Below are 16,560 nucleotides of genomic sequence, written 5' to 3'. Positions count from 1 at the left end.
TTTGCGCAACCCTAATCAGTCTGTGCATCTGTATTCATTACATGGAATCCAATCCATTCTACTAAGGCTGGCCCTCGTTCATCATACTTGTGGACAACGGTTGGTAAAATATATAACCCTAAAAGAGACACTTCTAGGAGGGCTTTACATACAATAGAATATTAACATGTTAGAGCAAATTTGAACTTTAAATAATGAAAGAACCCTCATTTTCCTAGAAGTTCCTGAACAGTGCATTTAACTTAATTGTTCTCTCAATGCAGTAAGTTGTCTTTAATTTTAGTCATGAAAGTACTATTTTGGTAATAATATAGAGAAATACCCAGGCATATATGATGCCAACAGGTTTACTTAAGCCAAGAAATGAAAGTGAAAATAATACACATGCCCCTCTGAGTAACAATGACATCTATATAATGAGTGCTTACTGTATGCTGGGCACTCTGCTAAGCATTTTCGTAAGTTACTGCAGTGATAGTATTAATTACATATTGCAATTTTACTTTTGAGGGGAAAAAGCCTCTGAAATGGTAAATAGCTCACTCATATTTAAATATCTCTTGAAGTCTCTAATACTTATAAGCCATTAATTCTACCATTATTCTCTCTTTCTCTCAACCCTCTCCTGTTCGCATATGCCTCGCAGCCCAACTGATATTTCAAGGCTTTAGATTTCTTTCTACAAATAATTCTTCCATGCTTATAAGTGCTTGTGCTCTTCTAGGTGCCTGAGTCATGTTCATGAGCAAAATGAGCAAGGTTTTTGTCCTCATCAAGTTTCTCTCATTTCCTGACTTCTGATCCCAATCCCCTTGTCTTGAGCCCTTCCTCTTACAAGTCTGACAAAGTCCCTACCCTGGTTAAATCTAATTTGTGACTGCTTCCAACTTGTCACCCACACATGGGAAATACCACAACGATGCTTGCCTGACTTCACAATACATTAGTGGAATACTACACTTACCTTCTTCCTTGTTGGTTTTTTTTTTTTTCATTTTTTAAGATGATTTTCAGTCTTTTCTTCCTTTCTGTACCTACTAACATACATTTCCATCTCACTAAATGATCCTGGTTTCTTTTTTACAAAGGAAATAGTAAAAGTCACAACACAACTAGACAAACCTCCACCATGAAAAGCATCACTACCTGTAACTGTCCCAACACTTGGCTTTCCTTCCTGCTTCTGTAAAGGACTTTTCCAGGCTTCTATCCAACGTGACCCTCTCCTTTCTAGAGCCTATGTATACTGTTCTAGAATCTTTCCTCATGTTCCTAAGCATCACCAACTATTTTTCCTTTTTAAAATATAACTCCTATAAATATATACCCATAACAGCTCACAGAAAAAAAAAAACCACACACACACACAAACAAACAAACAAACAAAAAAACATACAACCCTGATCAAAGATTCAAGACCCCTTTAATCTACTATACATAGTTAGATAGATATACAAAAGCTCCTCAAATCTGGTCCTGTAGGCTCTCAACTTCATGCCTTCACCACCAGGGGTGGGGGTGGGGGGGCCTGCCAAGACCATGATTGACCTCAAATTGTTAAATTCAGGCCAGTTTGTGGTTCTCATCTTACTTGACTTCTCAGCACTGTTTGAATTAGCTGACACTTTCTCTTTCTTAAGACATGTTTTCCAGATGATTTCCAGGATACCATTTCCTTGATTGTTCTTCTTTCCAGAGATTTTGCTCAGAGTTCTTTGCTTGATTTTTCTTAAGTTTCCAGACTCTGAACCCAGGGTGCCCCGAACTCACTCCATTGGTATCTTCTCTTTAAAAGTCACTGCCCTACTGAAAGCATCTAATCTCATCTTACCTATCTACTGATAATTTCCCAATTTATATTTCCAGGTTGAAATGCCTACTGTAAATATTACTTGGATGTCTAAAAGGCATCTCAAATTTAACAGGTCGACATTTGGTCTTGCCATTCCTCCCTCCCTTCAATAAAAGCTTGAGTCATCTTTTTAGTCATCTTTAATAGCAAATATTTTCTTCCACATGCCAATGTGGAAAACCTATTATTATCCTTGATTTATCCTTTTCTCTCACACCACATAGCTAATCCCCGACCAATAGCGCTCTTGCCAAACCTTCATCACCTTTTACCTGCATGACTGCAATCTTCTCCCGAAGGGCTGCTCTGCCTGCACTTCCTCTCACATCAATTCTTTGTTCTTTAAATATTTATTGTTGAAAGTATTACATATGTCCCCATTTTCTCCCCATTGGTCCCTTCTAGCTCACTCCTGCCCCTTGCCCCAGGCCTGAACCACCCAATTGTGTGTGCCCATGCGGTATGCATACAAGTTCTTTGCTTGACCTCTTTGCACCCACCCACCCACCCACCCCGGCCTTTCCTCTGAGCTTCGACAGTCTGTTCCATGCTTCTGTGTCTCTGGATCTATTTTGTTCATCAGTTGATTTTGTGCATTAGATTCCACATATGAATGAGAGCATGTGATACTTGTCTTTCTCTGACTGGCTTATTTCACGTAGCATAATACTCAGCAGCCAAGATGATCATTTTGAGATGAAAGTTAGATCCTAGCTCTCTTTGGATATAAGTCCTCTCAGTGTACAAGCCAAAGCTAACAATAGCACTACATGATTTCCACTTTATCTCCTCCTCCTCTCTTCCTCTAGCGCCATTTCAGATACCCTGGAATCCTCCAGCACACCAAACTTGATCCAGGCTCAGGGCCTCTGCCTAAGACACACCTCTCTGATAGCTACAGAACTAGACTATTGGTTAAGGTCATTAACACTTACTGCTCTAAAAGATACACTACACATCATCTAAGTAGTTTAACATAATATAATTTAGGGTATTTTTAATGTGTTTTTTTATTGTTTTTGTTTTGTTTTATTTGTTTTGGTCTGTTTTGTTTTGTTTTGTTTTTGCTAATGTCACAGTTCAGTGAGAATTGGGAAGTACCCTGGTCAGTTCTCCTTCCTGAAAGCAGAGATTTCAGGTACCTTTGAGCAACTCCACCATCTTAGAGTCCTTTCATTCTGGTCACACAGAAAACAGGAGATTTGCGTGATTGTGACAATTTTGAGTAGCTGGCCCGAAAGTGGCATGTATCTCTTCTTTCTACATTCCAAAGGCCACCACTCAGTCACGCAGCTAATCTGATTGCAAGAGAAAAAAGTGTCCAAAGCACAGATATAGCCTAGATATTTGGGTGATCCCTAAGTCTCTGCTACATTGGTTCCCTTTCCTAGGGAAGATTCCTGAGGCTTTCCCTGGCTACCATATTTGAAAATGTAACACCCCCTGAGCCAAATATTGCTGAGAGGTCACCAGTCCTGAAGAAGAGAAGGCAATGTGTGCCTGGAGGAAGAGATCACAATGCAGTACAAGCCAGGAAATGCCAGAAGCTAGGTAAGGTAAGGAACAGATTCTCCTCTAAAACCTCCAAAGAACTTGGTGCTTCCAGACTTTGAGAGAGCAAATTTCTGCTGTGTAAGCCTCCAAGTTTGTGGTAATTTAATAGGCAACTAATACACAGAGGAAAGTGAATTAAAGTCATAATTACAAGACTATGCTCAAAATGAATACATAAAAACTCTCTTTTGCATCAATATTAATTCTATATACATGCTCTTCAAATTAATTAGCTCTGTGTCTAAACTCCTGGGGAGATAATGGATTTTGGCAAGCCTTCACTAACCATTCATTCTTAGTAAGAGTGTTATAATGTACTAGAGGCCCAGTGTACGAATTCATGCACATTGGAAGCAAATTAATTAGAAGGTGGCCAGCAGAGTGGGACTAGGCAAGACGTGCCAAACATGCCCTGGAGCCAACCTCCTACGGTCCCTCCCTGGCCAGCCACATCTGGGGTGGCACTGGGGCTCGAAGGGCGTCTGTGGAGTGAGCAGGGTCCCTCCTGCAGGTGGGGTCCCTTGGCCTGGGCTGTGGGGATTCGGCCAAAACTGGCAGTCTGACATCCCCCGAGGGGTCCTGGAGTACAAGAGGGAACTCTACAAAATTGCTGTCACTCGGCAGCTGCTGCATTGAGCATCTGCCCCCTGGTGGTCAGTGTGCGTCATACCTACCAGTGGGTCAGCCAGTTGGCTGGTAGGCCGGTCACAGCCTTTTATATATATAGACAGTTTCTTCACTTTATTGATGAAATTAGACATATTTGGGGAGATTATGTTAGCACTTCATAAATTATTTGCTAAACGATCTGTTATAAGATATTAGATCTGAAAGCCAGGAACAAGTCCTTTTTCTTTAACATATTTTAGTAATTTTCTGAACTGCATTGTTCTATGACCATAAATTATTGTCGAATAAACATAATTAATTGCTCCTGAAAAATGAAAAATGTGAATGTCTTTAGGGTGAGGGCTGAGCATGTAGAAAGATTTTCTTCTTTAATTAAATGAAAAATCATGGGAGGAAGGTCTCTGCTTCTCTTTCAGAGAATATGATCATAATTGTGTCTCCTTGAATGCCTGAGGTTGCTGCAGTCATTTTGGAAATATAGACTTGAACGGGGCTGATATGTTGAGTACAGCTGAGGGCAGAGATGGAAAGCATGCATACATTGGTCCCACCATTGAGCTGTTGAACCAACCATGGAACCACCCTGTGTTCTCTGATATAGTTAATTTCCACTTTTAGTTGGGTATTCAATTATTTGAAACTGAAAAATCTCTCAATTCAGGAAGTGATCATTACAATAGGGCCATTTATGTTCGTAGTTTCTGAATAATGTGTCTATTCAATGAAAAAATCATATTGTAAAACCCTTAATCATGTTCAACAATTAACCAGGACATGATTAAATCTATTTTAGGTTCCAGAGAACTAACATGGAAACTGAGATATGAAATAGCCTATCAGCAGTTTGGGTATTTTTTCCACATAAGGAATCAATTTGTGTTGCCATGATGGTGATTTTAGTTGATGCCTTTATTGAGCACTGGCAGTGCTCTCTAAATGGTACACTGAAATGGATAAATGGGCAGCAGATTGTTTATAAAGAGCAAATGTATCCTTGGTTAGCTTGGTCACTACTTTCATGCTGGTAGCAGAAAAAACTGGATTTACTCTGTTGTAAGATTGATCTGAAAATAGAAAGCACCTTAAAATTTCAGCATACAGTCAATGAAGTGGCGATTGCACAAAATTTAATATTAAATTAACAGTTTTATAAATAATGGCATCTTTGAATCTATGAAATACATGAGCCCCACCCCAGACTGACTGCCATGATGGCTCAGTATCTACTAACCTACCAAATAAAGAGTTTGTGTCTGGAATTTTGCAATGAACAAATATCTAAATAAGAGAACACTTAATATCTCTACGATTCTTTAAGTAAAGCTAAAATTAAATATTTTGCATACTGATCTTACCTTACAAGAATACATGAGCTCACGTAAGAAAATTAATGATTCAACAAAAGATGACATTAATAAGTTAATTTATCTTAAAAGATATTTATTGTCATTGTTTTGTAACAGATAATAAAATTTCCAGAGGAATCAGCACTGTTTTCTTGTACTTAATGTTTCCAGAATTCTTTCTATAAAGGAATAATTGAACCTTCTACTTTAGAAGTGTATGGTTTATACCATTATGCAATAGAAATGTTTTAAAATTTATAGTATGAAACTAGAAATTCAGTCTCAATTCTACTTTGCTCAGAGTAATCATAATGATATCTTACCTTCAAAAGTTGTTTTGGGGATCAAGTAATGAAATATGTGTGAAGTATTTGTAATTGTTTATATCCTGAAACCATGTTTTTTATCTTCTTTAGTTTTTATGACTGTTGTCAAAATCGTAACAATGAAATAAATGTGGTGAGAGTTGATGTCACTATAACTTGGTGAGTTATAGTGAAAAATTGAGCAATAAAACTGTGTTCTGATAATAGCATAACAATGACAAAATTGGGAAAATAAAAATATTTATAATTATCTATATATATAAAAGCCTAAGTGACCAAACAACCGAACGACTGGTCGACCTGTTGCTATGACACTCACTGACCACCAGGGGACAGAAGCTCAACACAGGATCTGACCCCTGGTGGTCAGTGCGTTCCCACATCCAAACACCTGTGGCCAGCTGGCCAACCTCCTGCAGCCCCTCCCCCTGGCCTCCCCCCCAATCGGCCCTGATTGCTGGCCAGGCCAAGAGACCCCACCCATGCATGAATTCATGCACTGGACCTCTAGTCCTATGATCGTTATAAGACAGTTTTTTTGTGTGTGTGTGTTTTTTTTTGTAAGAATAAAATAAATCAATAAATGCATATTCTCAGACTGAAGTTTCAAAAGTAATTAGAAATAGTCCCTGCCCCTGAGGACATAACATTATAGTATTTGGACAGATAAGTAGATGCTAAGCATTAAGTGAGACAGAAGAAGCAAGGACAGTGAGAATACAGAGAACGAATGCCTCAACAGAGAGATGGAAAGTGTAGGTTCCATTTCCCTTAGTTAGGTTTCCATAGTTCTTCATGCCTTGGGCAAAATGAAATTCTTATTCTCAACTTTCATGCACTCAAGTTGATTTTGATGTCATATAACAGGGATCATGTTATACAAAATTGCAAAAAATTGAGTACAAGTCACAACCCACACCTCCACACTGTAAGCATTCATAAGCACTCTTATGGCTCCTCAAAATTGTGTTTACGTCATTAAATTAGGCATGTTGATGCTCCTTAGTAATTATGCACAGATATATTTTTCTTTATCTTATTAAAATACCTAATTAATGTACTCATTCAAATACTTACTGAGCAAATACTATGTGCCAGACACTGGCCAGGGAGATAAATATGATGATGCACAAGACAAATAATATTTGCCCTCAGAGATCTAGTAAAGCAGTGCATCTCAAATTTTAATGCTCACTCAAATTATCAGGGGATCTTTTATAAATTTCGTATTTTAATGAAGTTGGTTGGGCTAGGATCTAATAAGGTCCAAGGAGATAATGTTGCTATTGGTCTATGAATCCCGCTATGAATAGAAAGGTATTTAAGCATACAGACAGGTAAACCAGTTATTGTAGTACAGTAGTTGATGGGAGACAGAGAAAACAGAGAGATCAATGAGTTAGATGGAAAGAAAGACATGTCTTGAAAATAGATCTTCTCATGTAAAAAATTAAAAAAAAAAAGATAGACCACAAGTATATGTGGGAAAGTAGGAATAGCCTCTGAATATGTTATAATACCTAATATATATATATATATATATATATATATATATATATATATATATATGTATATATATGTATATATATATATATATATTCACATTTAAAACAATTTAAAAATATATTTCCAATGAATTAGAGAATTAGGCATAATTAGAAATAATCAGAAACATAGAAAAAGTATAAGTGAATACTCAACTAAATCTAGAGTTGAAAAAGAACTTTTGAGTTATTAAAGGAATGAGGAAAATCAGAAAATAAAAACCTCAATAAGTTGACAATAAAACTTAAACATTTATGTATTTCAAAAAATGAACAAAAAGGTAAGAACCTGTTTCTTTTACTCTCTCTTAATAGGATCAGTTATATCTAGACTCTGAATTAATTAATAAAGTCATTTATTTATTAATCTCCTCCATTGATGGTAGATTGATCTTAGCAAAACCTTTATCTTCTTTGGATCCTGTGCACACACTTAAAATCTGCAATGAGCCTGGCTGGTGTGACTCAGTAGTTGAGTATTGACCTATGAACCAGGAAGGTCACAGTTCAATTCCCAGTCAGGGCACATGCCAGGGTTTTGGGCTCGATCCCCAGTGGGGCCATGCAGGAGGCAGCCTATCAATGATTTTCTCTCATCATTGAGGTTTCTCTCTCTCTTTCCCTTCCTCTCTGAAATCAATAAAAAAAAAAATTTAAATCTGCAATGAATATGCTACTAGTACTGTTTAGCAAGAACTGAAGACTCTTGACAATAGGAGCTAATTTCATCTACCATTCCACTCATCATATTCTACTTCATTTAGAATTCCTTACTCTAGCGCTTTAATAAGTCTAATTCTTCCATTGTGTCTTTATTAAACTGTTTTCCAAATTAATGCCTCCACTTTCCCCTCTGTTTTTCCAAACCCAACAATGCATCTGAGAGCAACTTAGGTTTCACCTTTTCTGTAATGTTTGGCCAAACAACTACACCAAAGAGGTCCTTTAGACTTCATGGGAATTCCACAGTATGCGACACCTGTATTCACTTTAAGGAATTAAAGAGTATGCCTTGATTTAAAACCATTTATGAAAAAATTATCTGGTCCAATGTGAATGTCAGGGTTTACATAGAGGACAGAAAGTGTCAAATGCTTAGCATATTACCTTGCATCTTTGAGCTACAAATAAATAACCCCAAGTTAATGCCTAACTCTGTGGGTGAGATGCTCACCATAAGGCTTTAAGTATTTTTAAGAGCTTTGATTATGTCTTTTACTAAATCACCTAACAGCCTTAGATTCTCTATACCAGGGTTACTATATATAGGGTGGGGCTAAACATAGGTTTATAGTTGTTCATATGGAAAATAACACAATAGTCCTATATAATAAAAGGCTCATCTGCAAACTGTCCCCTCCGGAGTTCAACCTACCAGGAGTTTGACCGCTCGCTATGATGTGCGCTGACCACCAGGGGGCAATGCAGAATGAAGGAAGGCCCGGCTGGCAACTGGCAGCAAGGGGAAGGAAGGCCCCGATCAGCCCTGATCGCCAGCCAGGCCTAGGGACGCTATCCGTACACAAATTTCATGCACCTGGCCTCTAGTTAATAGATAATAATACAAGAATAATCTGTTTCATGTACTCACAACTGTAAACCTACTTTTGCTCCACCCTGTACAAGCAGATGTTTCCTAAAAACTAAGATGCTTTAATGAATTCCATTGATGCTCTATATTTCATAAAATTAGGTAATGTTCATATCACTAAATGTGTCTTCCTTCAGATTATAAAGAATTACTGCATTTTTAACAAAAATTTTAAATTCCTAATAGAATTTTAGAAGTTGGCCATATTCTAAACCAGCCGTCCTCAAACTACGGCCTGCGGGCCACATGCGGGTGTTTTTGCTATTTTGTTTTTTTACTTCAAAATAAGATATGTTCAGTGTGCATAGGAATTTGTTCGTAGTTTTTTTTTAACTATAGTCTGGCCCTCCAATGGTCTGAGGGACAGTGAACTGGCCCCCTGTTTAAAAAGTTTGAGGACCCCTGTAACTATACATTAAAAAAAGTTAAAAACTGTATTATAATATATTAATCTAAAAGTTAGAGTTGTTATTATTTTAAATATGTTACTTTTTATTAATATACATTGACTTACCCTATAAAAATATTTCTCACAATTATTTATTATCTATCTTATGTATACCTGGATTCAATGTTCATTATTCAGTTATTTTATAATGATTTCTTCATTTGTCTCTTATGAGGTTTCACTCTAGGATGGGATGAGGCATAGCATATTCTCTGAGTTTTTATATGAATAAGTACACCAGTATTGCCATTTTGTACTTGAATAATAATTTTCCTGGTTATAATATTCTTGAGACATACTTTTCCCTTAGAATTTTGTACATATTGTTCTATTATCTTCTGGCACACCATTTTTCCATGAAGGTATTTGAGCCCAAACCAGATTTATTCCCTTTGTAAGTTCTTGGATACCTAATGAATTCTTTCTTTATCCTTGAAATTCAATCACTTTACCAGAATGTCATGAAATTGGTTAATGAATTTCTTAAAAACAGTGCACTTTTGATCTGTGAGAATTAGTTTCAATTTTGGAAACATTTTCTAGTATTATGTATTTTTTTAAATTCCATTTGTTGGATTTTCACTCCCATCATACCATTTATCTTTATTTTGGATCAACATTTCCTATATACTTATGAACCTGAACATCTCTCAGATTACTTTATCATTTTCCCCTTCATTTCACTGAGACTGCTTCATGGCTTTCTTCTGTTACCATCTTACTTTTCCACACTGTCTAATTTGCTTCCTTCTACTTAACTAACTCAGTAATTGGTGTCACTTTGGTCCTCTATTCATTTAATTCTACAATCTCTCCTTTCAGCTCACTCACACACTTAATCATCTTCTATTTAAAGATGTCTCACCAGGCCAGCATGTCTCAGTGGTTGAGCATCGACCTATGAACCAGAAGGTCACTCCCAGTCAGAATTCATGCCTGGTTGTGGGCTCAGCCCCCAGTGGGGAGCATGCAGGAGGCAGCCAATCAATGATTCTCTCACATCACTGATGTTTCTATCTCTCTCTCCCTCTCCTTTACTCTCTGAAATAAATAAAAATATTTTTTAAAACAGACATCTCTCATTAAAATTATATTCTCTTTAAGTTTTTCTATAGCATAAAACATTTGTGGTAAACTTGATTCTGTTTTTCTCTTTTGGTTTTATTTTCTTCAAATGAATTATTTTGTCCTTTCTATGCTTTAAGCCTATCTTTATTTTTGCTTTGGCATTCTGTATACTTTCCATGTTTACTCCATGATTAATTTGGTCTTTCTTAAGATATTGTACTTGTTTTGACATAAGGTGGAAACATTTATGTTTATATTCTTCCCAACTTACCTGAGACTTGTTAAAATTTTATTTTAATTTTATCAAATTTATTGGGGTGAGAGTGGTTAATAAAATTATGTATATTTCAAAGATACAATTCTATAATACATTATTTGTAAATTTCATTGTGTTCATATAAATTTCTTCTTAAGACTTTCTTCAAGGGTTGACAGAGGGTATTTTAGGCACATTTTTATAACCTAAATGCCTATAATATAGAAGAAAAAAATCAATTGGATATATTAGTGTCTTGGGTTGAGAATTTGATCTTTGGATCATGATCAGGATGAAGAAAAATCCCTAACTACCTAATTGTGAACACTATAACAACTCATCTACAAAGTACTTAAATTATAACTTCTAAGAGATTTTTTTTCCTATTAATTTAATGTCTCTCTCACCACTTCCATCAGGAGTATTTATCAAAATATATACTAAAAAACACATTAAAAAAATAAAATTTGGGCTACCCCAGCAGTTGGGAGGCGGGCAGACAGCTATGTCTCCGACAGTGAGCCTAAAACACTACACTGCTGCAGTGCCTGCGGAATACCTAGGCCCTGTGCACCCCGCGGCGACGCCTGAGCACTTGGGCTGGTGCCCAGAGAACCCTGCTTGAAACACCTTCCTCTAATGAGATTGAGGCGCCAAACAAAGACAACTGCCAGGCGGCATTCCCACAGAGCCAGGTCTATTGGCAGATTGGCCCACATTCAAACCAATGGACATCTGAAGGAACAGACACCCCGGACTGTGCTTGAGAACATCCTACTAACCGCCCCGCAACCTTCCATGGCCATGCCAGAGTCAGTGGTGAAGCCAGTGCTAGCACACAGGTGGTTCAGTTCTCCAGCCAGGCAGCCTGGGGCTGCAACTTCCTGAGCTCAAACCACCCACAACCCTGGCTCCAAGTCGCTAGCTTCTGGCAAGAGGAAGCAGAAGCTGAGATTGTCAGAGTTTCAGCAAGGAATGGACCCAAGGCTGCCTCTCCCCAAGGTCCTTTTACAGAGCCTCATGGGAATTCTGGTGCCTCCTCCCTCACCAGCTCCCTCAATCTGACCTTTGCCACACCTCTCCGGGTTTGGCTCGCAGACCTCTTACATACACGCTGAGCTGTCCATGTGAATGTATTTTTGCAACATCTGCAAGACACTTCTGTGGCCATGGCTCTTCCAGGTGACAGAACCCCTGTTGCTACACTGCCAATGGATGCAGTGTTGGAGTGTACCCAGCCTTTGATTGGTCATTCCCCCAGTGTGCACCACTCCCTCTCCTGGCTCTCTCTCCCTGCTGAGAGGACTGTCAGTCCCAGGACATGGAGCCGTGGGCCTGGGCTGCAGAACAACAGTCCTGAGAAACCAGCCCAGCTCCTGGCAGGAAAGGCAGAGGAGGTTGATGTCTTTGCTCTGGGCTTCCCAAACACCAGCAAGAGTATCTGGAGAAGATGAACTAGAGCCCTTCCAGGATGGAGCTGGTGAGGAGGTAGAGGAAATAATGGGAGAAAGCATGAGCATGAGTGAAGGGAAGGGGGGCAGCAGGAACACAAGCATCTGCCAGAGCAGAAGAGCCTGAGACACACACAGAAGTGATAGAAGCAGAGGGATCCTGGGGGCTACTGCGGCCAAGGAGCCAGAAGGATCTTCAGAGGATAAGGACACTGCAGGTAGGACATCAAGTCCCGAGTTGGCCTCCAGCATCCCAGAGTTTCTTCAGGCCAGACAACTTGAGCCAGCCCCACCAACTAGCACTACAGTCTTATCTTCAGAACTTCTGGAGCCTCTATTGGCCAGGCCTCCCCGCCGCCCCGGCACAAATTGCTGGCCCCAGACTCCATCAAGATCCCTACAAGATAGGACTGAGCCACCATGCTAAGTTCTTCAGCTTCAATGCTAAAATGTCCATGGAGACGAAGGCTCTTAAGATGGTGGAGAAGGGCCTGGACAAGTATTTCCAACATCTTTGCGATGACCTAGAGGTATTTGCTGCTCATGTTGGCCACAAGGCTGTGAGGTCAAGGACCTGGACCTGCTGATGCGAAGGCAGGGCCTGGTCCCTGACGCAGTCTCCCTGCACGTGCTTGTGGAGCAGCACCTGCCCCTGGAGGACCGGCAGCTCCTCATCCCTTGTGCGTTCAGTGGCAACACTGTCTTCCCTGGCCAGTAATGGTCAGAATTTAATGCCTGATCTGTTCCCACAGGGGTCCCCTTGGCCCCACATACTCTTCCAGGTCTCCTCACCATGCACCACCATCAATAAAGTGTCACATCCTGGCCGGCATGTTTAGTGGTTAGAGCGTCAACCCACAGAGGGGTCCCGGGTTCAATTCCCCTCAAGGGCACATGGCTCTCTTGTAGGTTCCCCAGCTCCATTAGGAGTGTGTGCAGGAGGCAATCAATCAATGTGTCCGTCACTTGGATGTTTCTCTCTCCCCATCCTTCCTGTTTTCCACTCTCTAGAAATCAATGAAAAATATATCCCTGGGTGAGGATTAAATAAAGAAAGAATCTAAGGAAGAGAAAAAAATAAATAAAATAAAATTCCTCAGAACATAGAACTCCCTGATAAATAAAGCTAGATTAAATTTCACCAAAGAATTACTAGATGGGATGGGAATGGGGGGATAACACAAATATGTGATACCTTAATCAATAAAGAAATTTAAAAAATATATAAATAAAAAATAAAAAGAAAAGAATTACTAGAAAAAAATATAAACAAAAAGTTCCCCCTTAAGTTCACTTTCAAATTATTTAAGTCATTATGGCCTAAAATTATTTATGTTACATTTATGACTAACTTTACCTATCAATGTCAATTTGGTCTATATTCTAAGATTTTTTAAAATTTCTTTATTCATTAAGGTATCACATATTTGTCCTCATCCCCCCATTCCCATCCCAAACCCCTCCCCACGTATGCCCCCACCCCCCTGTTGTCCATGACCACCGGTTAGGCTCATATGCATGCACACAAGTCCTTTGGTTGATCTCTCCCCCTTACCCTCCCCTACCTTCCCTCTGAGGTCCGACAGTCTGATCTATGCTTCCTTGTCTCCGGGTCTGTTCTTGTTCAACAGTCTGATATTTCATTTTTTTATTCCCATTATTATAACAATAAAAAACTGAACAAATTAAAAATAAACAACTTTTTTTGGACCCATCAGAGAGCCGAGTTCACAGAGTTAATTGACTCTCTGAGATTTGAGGAGACTGTCAAATGCAGAGGATCAATATCCCAGATCTGCTTACTTGGAGCAGAAGCCACTGGAGTCATAAACTGGTAGGAACATTTACATGATAATTTTGATGACTCACTGAAGTTTGGTTATGAGATGAGTGAGAAATTCTTGAGGGGCCCCAGTCTTAGGAAGATGCGCCAGACTTTCAAGGGTTTTACCTCCGGTTGCCCCACCATGATCTCCCATTCAAAAGTCAAGAAAGATTCCTTGGTAGCTCTAGTATGGGGGAGGGGAGAAATAAACCATTTTTAAAAATGACCAGAGCGTTAGCCCACTCTGCAGCAGAAAAGACGTTAGCCATAGGCTTACATTACATTTCCCTATTCCCTTTAGCTATTTTCTCACCTAAGTAGGTGGGAGGAAAATAAGAAACACTATTAACATTTACAGCTCAGGGACATAGGCTCAGTCCCCTAAAAGAATAAAATGTATTCCTTTTGCGTACACTTTACATCCACAAAAACAAGACTCCAGTATAATAGCAAATAATTACTATTTGCTATTTGCTAAGTAAAAAGCTGAAAACTTCAGGTTGTGTCTGAGGAGGCTTTCTTATAGGAGTTCTAAGGCAACATAGGAGACAAAATAAAGTCACTAGAGGAATTTGAGCCTCTGGCATCTGAAGTTACAGAAAACTTTATATAAACACTAAATCCTAACCAGATTATCATAATATTTCAAACTAAATGGGTTTTACTTCACTCTTATTGTCGATTACATCATACTGGTTTTTAAAAATTACCAAAAATTCTAAAGGTAAGAAAAAATGTCAGCTTGAAGGACATCCAAGTAGCAAGCATTACTTTAATCAATAAATAATAATAATAATAATAATAATAATAAATAATAAATAAATAAATAAAAACCAATTTGGATATTACACCAGTTTTGGAATTATTATATAGGACATTTAAATTAACTATGATTCTTATATTAAGAGTTCATGAAAGATAGGGAAATGTTCTAAAAAAGAACTGTAAAATCCAACCAGTTTAATTTGCTGTACACAACAGAAAATATGAGTAAATAGGCAGAATAATGGAAATGATAATAAAAATTAAATAATTAAGAGAAATCAAGTGGAAATGACTGAGTTCTGTTTGTCTCGTAAGCATTGTACTCTAGTTAATAAAATTGTTTCCTACTAAAGAGGAACAGGTTAACAATTCTGAAGTGTTATACATGTACTATATATATACTGGAACTGAGTAAATTAATTTCAGATATTGGGAGTTAGGTTTCTCACTGCTGAGTGGTACTTTAAATATTTTATTTTTATTGATTTCAGAGAAGAAGGGAGAGGGAGAGACAGATAGAAGCATCAATGATGAGAGAGAAACATTGATCGGCTGCTTCCTGCATGCTCTTACTGTGAATCGAGCCTGCAACCCGGACATGTGACCTTGACTGGGACCCGGGAACCCAGGACCCTGTAGAACATAGGTCCATGTTGAGTGGTACTTTAATGATAAGCAAGGAGAAGAGGCTAGAATGATCTTTGTGGTGATTCATTAGAGTTGGAGACATCAATATGAACTCACAGCTTAATACAAATACAGATATATTTATACATATAGTATACAGATAGGTTAGTATGCACACATATTTTTGCTCTGTCAGCTGAGATGGCCTAGAAGCAAGGCCTCTTTTGTTACATCTTCTTCTCCAACTTCTTCACTTAGGAGCCAGGACATCCAAGTAGCAATAAGTACTGCTAACACCGAGATCTTGACTTTTAAGACCATCTACACTAATAAAAGAGAAACATGCAAATTCACCATACCTCCGCTACACCCACAAGCCATGCCCACCAGCCAATCAGGAGCGAGTATGCAAATTAACCCAACCAAGGTGGCTGCAGCCACAGAGCGAGCAGGAGGCTTGGGTTTCCCCGGCAATGGAGGAAGCCAAGCTTCCCAAACCGCTCTGGCTGGCCCTGGCCTCCGCTCAAGGTTACAAAGTTTCAATTATAGAAGATAAATAAATCCCAACAAAAATGGTGGCAGCCATGGAGCTGGAGAGAGCAGGAGGCTTGAGTTTCCACCGGCGATGGAGGAAGCCAAGCTTCCTGCAGCCCTGGCCTGCTCTGGCCTCCGCTCAAGGCTTCAAAGTTTCAATTATAGAAGATAAATAAACCCCAGATACCAGGTCCTCCACTTGGGTCACCAGGGTGCGTGGCCATGCAATTTGCATGTTCCCAGGCCGCCCCACACCCCAAGGGAACTCCTACCCTGATCCAGGACACCCTTCAGGGCAAACCAGCCAGCCCCCACCTGTGCACCAGGCCTCTATCCTATCTAATATTGTGTTACTCCAACACACAATATGGCTGCCCCCATGTCAAAGATGGCTGCCCCCATGTGGACACAAGATGGCCACCACAACATGGCAGTTGGGAAAGACCAGGCCTGCAAGGGAGGGCAGTTGGGCAACCAGGACGGCAGAAGAGGGAAGTTAGGGGCAATCAGGCTGGCAGGGGAGTGGTTAGGGGGTGATCAAGCTAGCAGGCAGAAGCAGTTAGGGGCAATCAGGAAGGCAGGCAGGCGAGCAGTTGGGAGCCAGCAGTCCTGAATTGTGAAAGGGATGTTGAGACATCCCTCGAGGGGTCCCAGATTGGAAAGGGTGCAGGCTGGGCTGAGGGACACACACTCCCATGCATGAATTTCGTGCACCGGGCCTCTAGTGGTCTAATAAAAAGAAC

The 16,560-nt window shown here is 39.4% G+C and overlaps 1 pseudogene; it reads left to right on the top strand.

Moving 5' to 3' along the window:
- Positions 1–335: 335 nt before the first annotated feature.
- LOC103289862 (centromere protein T-like) lies at positions 336–12,784 on the top strand (annotated as a pseudogene).
- Positions 12,785–16,560: the final 3,776 nt, after the last annotated feature.

The sequence above is a fragment of the Eptesicus fuscus genome, chromosome 3, assembly GCF_027574615.1.
Source record: "Eptesicus fuscus isolate TK198812 chromosome 3, DD_ASM_mEF_20220401, whole genome shotgun sequence".
Classification (NCBI taxonomy): Eukaryota; Metazoa; Chordata; class Mammalia; order Chiroptera; family Vespertilionidae; genus Eptesicus; species Eptesicus fuscus.
Note: the sequence above shows the minus strand (reverse complement) of the source record. Positions and strands in the feature narration are given on the sequence as shown.